The sequence below is a fragment of the Haemorhous mexicanus genome, chromosome 13 (genome assembly GCF_027477595.1).
Source record: "Haemorhous mexicanus isolate bHaeMex1 chromosome 13, bHaeMex1.pri, whole genome shotgun sequence".
NCBI lineage: Eukaryota > Metazoa > Chordata > Aves > Passeriformes > Fringillidae > Haemorhous > Haemorhous mexicanus.
In genome coordinates, this window is record NC_082353.1 from 13,883,799 (window position 1) to 13,893,821 (window position 10,023).

Consider the following 10,023-nt stretch of genomic DNA (forward strand, 5'->3'; position numbering starts at 1 on the left):
ACAGAATGGTTTTTCTCAATGCGGTCAAGAGCAAATAGTGCCTCGGTGCTTTTTTGTTTTTAGTGGTAGATATGCCAGAGTACTCTGACCCTTGGAAATTGATTTGTTCTGCTTGTTACACTGATTATTTCTAGAAATTTGCTGAAGGTAGGAACAGGAAAATGTTTTTCAGTGGCAGTCAGTCCTGCAAATAAGTGTTATAGCATCACAATGTAATTAATGCCAAATGTGTCATCATGCCTTAGTCTGAAAGGAATTTAGAATGGATGCCTGTTTTCTTAGTGAATAAAATACCATTTCACCCTAATTAGACTCATTTTTTACTGAGGACAGTGTTTAAATTGTATTAGCTATACCTCTCTCTTCAATAATCCTGCAGTTTGTACCAGTGACTGATCCTTTGGCTGATGTAAAACTGTGCATGTGGGGGACATTTAATCTGGGGGCAGGACTAAATCTTGTCCAAAGAGAAAACCTAGAAAAGTACATTGTGTAAGCATAAAGGCCTGAGAATAAATTGTTTCAATGTACTGATCCATTCCTATTGTGCCAACATTACTAATGCAGACCTAACATATGTTGACAAACTGACAATTATTCAAATCCATTTTTATCTTTTATTCTGAGAATTAAACCAAACCTGTGCTTTAGTACCTTATAGTAGAAAAGAAACAGCTACTTTTGTTTTGGCAAACTGGATTTGTTCTTTAGCAGAAAGTCTCCAGTAGAAAAATTTCTGGAATCCTCACCAACCATAGATTCTCAGAAGGTCATAGCAAACCTGCCCTAAAATCCTGAACTGAACTGTTTTGTAACCTTACAGCTGGAAAGATTTACACTGCAAAGACACAATGGAAGTGTGTCATCCTTGAGATTCCCATACACATCACTCATTCCCCACTCATCATTTTCCTTCACATTTTATGCTGTAAAGGTGATTCATTTACACAGAACAAATACCACTGGGCAGAAAACAATGTCTGCACAGAAGCTATTTTTAATGCTGTTTAGAATAGCACACACTTTTTCCTGAAATGCATTCAAAGATCATCTTTCATATGACAGAATTGTGTGTTTGCTCATGTAATTTCTGTTGGATATTTTGGATTTCAGAGAAAATAGGAGCTGCTTGAGAGCAAAGAATTGCTAAAATGATAAACATGCTACCATTTGAACTCTTGAAAGTGCCCATAAAAACTGACACGTCAGTAGTGGATTAACGTTTAAAAACTCTGGTATACAACAGGAAGCAGGGTTTAAATCTGGGGAAAACAATAGGCAGTAAGAGCCTTTGTATCTGGGAAGGATTTCCTTGTTTTAAATTTGCTTGTAAACATGGCATGAATTCTGCTGAAACATGTGGAGCAGTTTTAGTGATTTACATGTCTAAGAACTTTCCCTGGTGACAAAAATAGCAGGGATTTTATTTTTAAAACTTAAATAAAATGCTACCTAATCTGATTGCAGGGGGCACAAAGCCTCTATTTCTACCCACTGCATTCAGAGCTGTTAAACTGTAATATTCCCAGTCAGATGTGTAACAATGCTTCTCATTTTCAAAGCCAAATGAATCATACAGAGATGCCACACCAACCAGGTCTTATTCTTTCTTATTTCTAATGAAAATTAATTATTCTTTTAAACCTTATTTCCAGATCTTCTGGGTGTAATCTGTCCTGACCAGATTTCTGATTGTTAAATCTTAATTCCCCGCTTTTCTTCTTGCCATATTTGTAAAAAGAAAATTGACCTAATGTTTTAAATTTTTAAGAATTTATGTTTGGTTACCTAGTGGCCCAAGCACTTCTAGCCTTTTAAAACTGCTTTGTGCTCCTAAATTAGTTGCAAGAAATTTATTTACTTATTAATGGTTGAAGACATTTAATAATGCAGGATTTCTATGATTTTTTCTAGCTTGGATCCTACCACCTCATATAGCAAGATGTTGTACAATATGAAGAAACAATGCTTTGCAACAAGTGCTTGAAGTGAATTAATAATCTGGATTTCAAGGTCAGTAGTACTTTTTGTGCCAAGATGGCTATTGTTCCTTGGCCCTGCTTGTCTCTGCAGGCCAGAAAGGGTCTTTAAAAAAGCAGCAAGCTAAGAAACCAAAGTATTGCTTAATGACATACACATGGTAACTGAAGACATGGTGCTACTGGGAAATTAATCAATTTCTTTAGTCCTCTCATAATTAGGTTTACAGCCTTTAGGGAAGAGGTATGGTTAGGAAGATAGAGAACAAATGTTTCAGGGGGGAGGGGAGGGGAGGGTCCAGGGAAAGCCAGCCTCTAAACTCTTTCCAAAATATGGACAAATGAAAAATAGTCATTATTATGTCAACTGAATTAATATCTAAATGCCAATCAGGCCTCTCTCTGCAGTCTAAATACTCATTTTACTGTATTTTTTTTTCTAGAAATAAGAGCTGGAGGCCATGGAGGCAGCTTCTAGACAGGCATTTTCATGCCACTATTTCCTGGGGAGTGCTAGTTTGCCTAATAGAATCCTAAAGGTCCAAAAAAAGTCTGCTTCCATGTTGTGCTTTGACATGGGAGTTCAAAAGCCCAGAAAATAATTACATCAAATGCCAAAATTATACACCTAAAGCTGGATATAAAATGATGAGAGAAGTGCTGGATCTTTTACACAGATTCACAGACCAGTTTCAAAGGATTTGTGCAAGCCAAGGAAGGACTGATTAGGTCAGGATGCAGCACAGACCCGGGTGATTTGCCTTGTTCCAGCAGCCCAGGGTCAGCAGCCTTGCAAGCTTGCCAGGCAGTATTTTCTTTTCCCAAATTAGAAGTTGTGTGTGCCAATAGTAGGTTTCCTGGTTAATTCTGAGCTGTAAATTGAGGGTGAGCCAGGTGCCCTGTCCTCATCCAGAGTCAGGATAGAGCTAGTGAGTTCAGAGGATCTCACTGCCCTGAATTCAACAGGAGCTGTGAGCCCCCGCTTGCCATACCAGGGGTACTTTGGCCAGTCATCAGTGACAGTACCCTAGAAAGCAGCTCCTCTCCTGCAGCATCCTGGTATAAGAAGAAAGTTATGATTTTCAAGAATCTAGCAGATTTAAATAAAATGGAATAACAAACCATCACTATGGGGATGCACTATAATTGCACTATGTGCAATATCAAGACAGGAAAACATATGCCATAGTTAAAAGTATTTTCTCACTTTGAGACCTTATTTCAGTTATGAAAAAAGCAAGAAATTGATTCTGACACTCTTCTACCATTGGATTGAAATGTCAGTACAGTTTCTTTTTCAGTTCTTGATAGTCTTTCAGTGCTCATGTGGCAGATGTTCCTCAGCCCAATCACTGTCAAACACTCGGTTTTGTGTGTGCATCAAGTGATGGCTGACAGCACTGGGGGTATGGAGTGAGTGCTCCATGCTGCACTGGTGCAGGCTGCTGCTAAGATTAGAACAGAATGAAAGCTCACTTCCTGGAGGCATCAGCAAGCTGTATTTGCAAATTTTTTTCAGTTGCATCAGACATGTGGAATAAATTATCATAAACTGCTTGTGATTAAATGTAAAGTACCAGGAGGATTTGCAATAGTTAATCCCTTTATTTCTGGAGTCTGTGAAGAACAAATTAAGCTGAAGACTGATACATAACTGGTTTTCATTAAACTAATGCTCCTATGTTATAGAATTGTTTGGTTTAATTATGGAACATAATTTTAGAAATTATAATCTTTAGAAATAAGGCAGTCAGCAATGTATACTAGTCTGTAACTGATGTTATTATGCATGAACCACAAGTTTAAACTGTGATACTTCTAAAGTGACATCAGAGGTACTAAAAGTTGCTCCTACATTTTGTAATAAACTAGATCTTATTTTGTACCAGTATATTACATGGCTATGGTCAAAAGCAGATTTCCCCCCTAAATTCTGCTGAAAGAAAATCCTCCATTTCCATATATTTTAATTTCAACAAAGTTTTGGGAGACAGTTTTGCTTTCCATTTAGCTAAATTAGATGAGATTCTGACATTGGAAAGGATTTATCTCAGCAAATGTGACTCCATATTAAAAAAAAACAACCAAAAAAACCTCAAACAATTAAATCAAATTTTGTTAACATGCAAAAGGAATTAACCTCTGGACTGGAAAAGTGTGTGAATAACAACGTAAGCAAGCAGAAAATAGTAAATGCACTTGCTTTCTCATTCAGTTCCTTCTCTCTTTCTCCTTCTTTTCCCTTTATATATCTGCCAAAGGAGCAGTCCCCACTGATGTGGGTGATGTAGATGCAGCCGTGTCTGGGGATCTGGACACGAGGTGCTATGAAGAAGGAGTTCTCCTCCTTCAGTGGCAGAACAGGGAGCTCTAGGTTGCTGGTGAGCTCTCTGGGTGCAGAGGGCAGCACGATCCTGTTGGCTGAGCACATTCTTTGCCCAGCAAAGACACCAGGTTAAGTGGATTATCTGTGGGGCTCCAGGTGTTGAGGTAAACCTCTAAGCCTGTGGTTTCATGAGGCAAGGTGAGCTGATCTAGTAGTTTACCACTGCTGAAAGGATAATCTTGTTCCTTTGCTCCCAGCTAACACACCCAGCACTTTCTGTGTGTTATCTAGCCCTTGAGAGAATCTACTTTAACCTGTTCACCCTGCAGGAAAAGGACAGGATTTTCTTGAGTTAATAAATGGAATTGATTAATGAAAATAGGTAATTAGTGCTGTGGTTTGGGCAAGTAACAAGGGTGGGATCATAATAAAGAAGGGAGGAATGGCATAAAAGAGAATAGAAACAGAATCTTACCCATTTTTGGTTTTTTTTGTTTTTCTCAGGTTATTGTGAAAATACACCATGAAATACAGTCCTGATTTATCTGAGAAGGTAAATAGAAGCATTTATTTAGGTAACTGGAAAATACTTCATTGTTAAAGGCAAAGCAGTAGGTAGTGGAAGAGCATGGAGAGATGTTTGTGTTGGTATATGTGCTTCTTGTTTGCCCTATTTATAGCAAACATTCTTTTAAAATATGTGATGAGTTAATTAGGTAAGGACTTGTCTTCAACTAAATGGCATTTTTGTGTGTCACATGATACCTTTGAAACACTGACTTCTGCACTGAAGGATCAGAAAACTGGAATAAAAAAAGAAGAGACTGTGTGCACACATCCTTCTTGACAAGGGAAAGCAAAGGCATCTCTAAATTAGGTCTGATTGGTCTGATTTTCTTGTGCAAGTCTTCTTTTTCCATCTGGAAATTTCTTTGTTGGAGGAATTTGAGCCATTTCTACATTTGTCCAGGATTTATGGATGTTCAGTAGCTTAGGCAGAGACACTGCAGTTTGGAGATTCCAGATATGTCCATGTTGCATTTTCAGAACAGACACAGAGTGCATTTGCAGTTAGTCAGATGTTTTTTGGGCAGTAGCACAGAAGCCTCCTGTGGATCTAATATGAGTAGTCTTGATAAGTCCAACGCAAACCAGAAGCACTGAAGTATTTTATAATAAGTATGTCGTTTTCACTGTCCATGAAATCTTGCAAAATATGGCAGCCAAGCCCTGCTGTAGGGAATTGTGGGGCTGCATCATGCAGGAATAGAAAAGAATGGAAACAAAAGTGTAGTAACAGTATGTGCAGTGATCCTGGCTGAAACACAAAACATGTTGCCTTTTGTAAGTAGAACTTGCCAGGGCTATATTGAAGGCTGTGAACATCAATTCCAAGAATGCAACTTTTCCTGGAGGGTAGGATTTTTTTTTCTGATTTTCTACAAATTTTGCCCAATTGGATGTCCTCTCTGTTCAGCGGGTACACTGCAATCTCAAGCACTAACATGCAATTTAGTGAGTTTAAACCCTGGGGAACAATATTCCTTAAAGTTTTGGCTGCAGGGTTTCTGTTCCAAAGCATTTCAAACATCCTTCCCCCCAGGACCCACCCTGACTTACTGTTGGAGGTGGTACACAATCAGTAGCAGTCTCCTTCAGTCAGATGGGTGTGCTAATAAGCTAAAGACAACATGCAAAGGAAATACTATTCAGAGGTCCTGAGGTCCCAGGGGCTATGACTCAGATTTGGGACAGGGTGCGAGGAATTGCTTTATTTGGTATCTGCTGCCTCCTCCAGCGCCGTGTCATTGTTAAAAGTGAAAGACTCACGCACCCAACTCTTTCCTCATTGTTTATAAGGGTGAGGTATGTGGATCATTCTGCTGTTAAACAAACAGAGGCATACAAGGTTTTCCATGTTCTAGGTGTAACTTGGCTAAGGCTGAGGAATCCAGAGTTAAGGCTGCTGTTGCAGACATAATTAACTCCAGCACCATTACGTGTAATGCAGCTATGCAGCTCCATGTGGGCCATCCACTGCCTACCCAGTTCCATGTAACAGGCTGGGTACTTGTTCAAGTGTATAACTATATAAATAAATATAAATACCTCAACATCTGAACAATTTCTAAGAATGGGGTGTTTACAAGATAAGAAAGTACTGGTGGGTGCCCTAACTGCAACTGTAGCAGCAATTACCAGTGTAATGTGGCACGAGAGGAATAATCATAGTAAATTATAATCCTCTGACCTGGCATTGATTTACAGAAGGGTTGTGGCTGTAGTTTCTGAATGCTTGGCAGAGAATTTTGAGCATTCTAAAACCATTCCTTCAATCAGATACCGTGTGTTTTAAGTTTTAGGTTATTTCAAAAACTTCTTTATTTGATTCAGGCTTGGGTTAATTTTACAATGAAGGAGACAAGAGCTCATTAACAAAAAACTGATGCTTGTATACTCTGTGGTTTTGCAGCTAATGGCTATTATTTGAGGTAAATCACTTATATGAATGCACTAATATCTACCATTGAGCTTGTTACCCACAGCAAATTTTGTTACTAAATAAATTTTAGTTTTCCTCTGACTGCAGTCAGGACTGAGGTTTGCTCGTGTCAGCAACCACATGTGTTGCTGCACTGCTGGTAATTGCAAGGAGTTAATGAACAAACTCAAGGCAGGGACTGTGTATTCAGTTTCTTGTATTGCTGTCATGCCCTAATGACCAAAATGAAATACTGGGAATGCTGCATTTAAACCAAGTCTGACAGCAAGGATTAACTGGGACAGGCACTGATTTGAACTTGACTGTGAATGTTTCTGAAATATACAAGTAGGAAAAGGTAAATATTGAATGTGAGGACATCCTGATCCTTTTATGTGAGCTCACTACTTAGTAGGGAGAGGGAGAAGTTACTTTTACATTTTATGAATGCCTAAGGATCTGAGCATGCTCTGTCAAGCAGGATACAGAGCAGACTGCAGCTCTGTTCTGTGTCTGTTAAGGAAATGAGCCCCACCTCTGCTAAAATGGGCAAAACATCCTTGGTAAACAGAGCATTGGGCAGAGCTTACACAATTAGCAATTACTCCATGAACCCAGGCTGGCCACTGCCCAACTTCAACTGAACTTTTATCCTCCTACAACATTCTGTTTAGAAACTATTTTTAAACAATAATACTCTCTAGCAACACCCATCCTAGAGGACATCAGCTGCTCTGACTGTCATCTCCACTCCTGCTTAAATTGGGAACAGAAAATGCCACCTCTCACAGAAATGATGGAAAGTCAGTGACCAGTACTTCAAGTCTTACACATTATTGAAAAGGTAACAAATTACTCCCACAATGCTGTATTGTTACACTCAGTCCTGCACAAAGGCTTCTTTAGAGTCATTGTGCCAGTGTGTTTTTCATGACAGAAAGTGAATATGTTGGAAAGCTGTCCACCAGGGAACCTGAAATCATCTCTGCCCTCAGTTTGGATTCTGTCTGCCAGAGACAAGGAGTATTTTGCTGATTCCAGGTTATGCAAGCAAGACTATGCCTTAGTTACCTTTTAACAGTCAATGTCATTTTGTAATTTGACAAAAAATTTGAATCTTTAGTCATCTACTACTTCCAATAATGTCTTAGAGCACCTCCTGGAAAGTCTTGGCAAAATAACCACTGCTCTGCAACAATTTTTGAGTTCAAATAGATGGGAACTTGCCCAGAATTACTTGAAACATTATTAACCACTGATGTTTTCCCAAATCAAGTATCTCCTTCCTTTCCTACCAGCATATTCAGCTCTCCACAGCTTCTCAGCACTATTAACTGGCTGGTTACACTCTGAGCATAGATATATTGCAGCCATGGTGTCTTTTTGAAAGTAGAATTCAAAGCAGCACATGCAAAGAGGAAGTGATGTAGAGAAAACAGGACAGAATTTACTTTTGTTTCATAATCCAATTGCTTTGGATACACTGAATCAATGGGGCTATTCCAGCTCTGAGAATAAGGCCTGCTTATGTGACTACGTGCTTTGAATCCCAAGCTCTGCCAGTTCAGGCTGGCATAACTAAAGAGATCCCTGCCTCCAGCTCTCTGCCTGTTCTCCTAGATGCTGTCAGGCCAGTGGGAGGGGTGGCAGCTGGGCAGTGTTCTTGCCCTGAGACACCCAGTCTGGGATAGCAGAACAAGCAGCCATAAAATTCAGGTTTTACTGTCCTGTGAGCAGCAGTTGCTGAAGGTTCCAATTCACAGTTCTTTATGGATTTTGACTTCAGCAGCTGAAAAGGTCACTATCCTGCTAGCACTCATTGCTCCAGCAAAAATTGTAATAGGACCCTCCAAACTAATCACAGGGGGTTAAACCCTGTTCTTCAGAGCTGTCACCGGTATGGATCTGTCAAAATCATTGCTTGCATCCAAGGTCAGGGAAGTCAACTAGCCAATGTGTATTTATATGCATGTACACACATGCTTTTAAAAACACTTCTGCCTGTTAACTACGATCTCCTGGTGAGCATTTGATTCCTCTATGGTTCTAAAATGAAGCTGGTTTTGTCAGCAGTTTGTCAAATCATATACTGTGAGATTTTCCCACCAAGAGGGGAGTAGTAGCAGAGCAGCACTGTGGGAAAAGTGATTTATTGCACACATGTTATAAGGGAAGTTGCTCTGAAGAATATTTATATTTATGATTTAAATGAGATCATCTGGGGATTTTCTCAAGAAAGGAGTAAGAAAAATTTAAATGGATGCAGCTCTGTGTTAGTGTGAGCAGTGGCCATGACTTTTTGTGGGAATATGTGAAAAAACCTCCAAACTCTTGCTCTGATTTTGAAAAATAATGTAAGAGTTATTTTGGGAGTATAGCCTCCAAATTCCTACCCTTTGGGTGTAAAGCAGGCAAATGTCTGGATTTTCGGAATAAAAAATGCTGCCAGTAGATAAATGTTTGGAATTATTTTGACTGCAGCCAGCAAATATATCTCATCACTATGGTTGCAAAAACAAACACCCACCAAAGAACTGTATCTGACACAGGGAAAATAATTAAGGGAAATGGAACAATTTGCAGCTTGTATTAAATTCTTTGCGTTCCCTCACACAAGTCAGTAGTTAGAGGGGTGAACTATGACCTTGATGTGAATATTCTGTTTGAGTTCTTGCCATTCTGACAGTAGCAAATAGGGCAAACACTACTTAAAAATAGAAAGGAACTTGAGATGTAGCCTCCTACTCTGAACCATTTTCAATCCCACATTTTTGATAATCGATGTGAATTCAAAAGCATGGTTTTGCTTTTGAGCCCAAACTGAAAATAATTTGGTTTTTTTACCTCTGGTTTGGATGTAGTTAAAGACAACAGAACTTCCCAGAAGCACCTTACTGTTAGGAGTTCTGCCAGTTCAAGTTCAATGGGATCAGTCCATAGTTAAGCAAGCAATGCAGTTCTGTACCGCTAACAAAAAAAATTTCCTATAAAATATATTAATATGTTTTAATCCCCGAGTATTTTAATTTTTAAAAAACAGCAATGGAAGGAAGAAAACAAAGGATTGTATATCCATGGTTAGATAGCCATAAAGGAATATAAAATTCATCAGAGATTTTGGTACCTGGGGCACAGCTCACATTGGAATGGCTGATCCCTTCTGCACTGATGTGTTGTGCAGCTGCTAAACCATCAGCATTTAGAAACAGCCTGAACATGAAATTTATGCTGTGTTT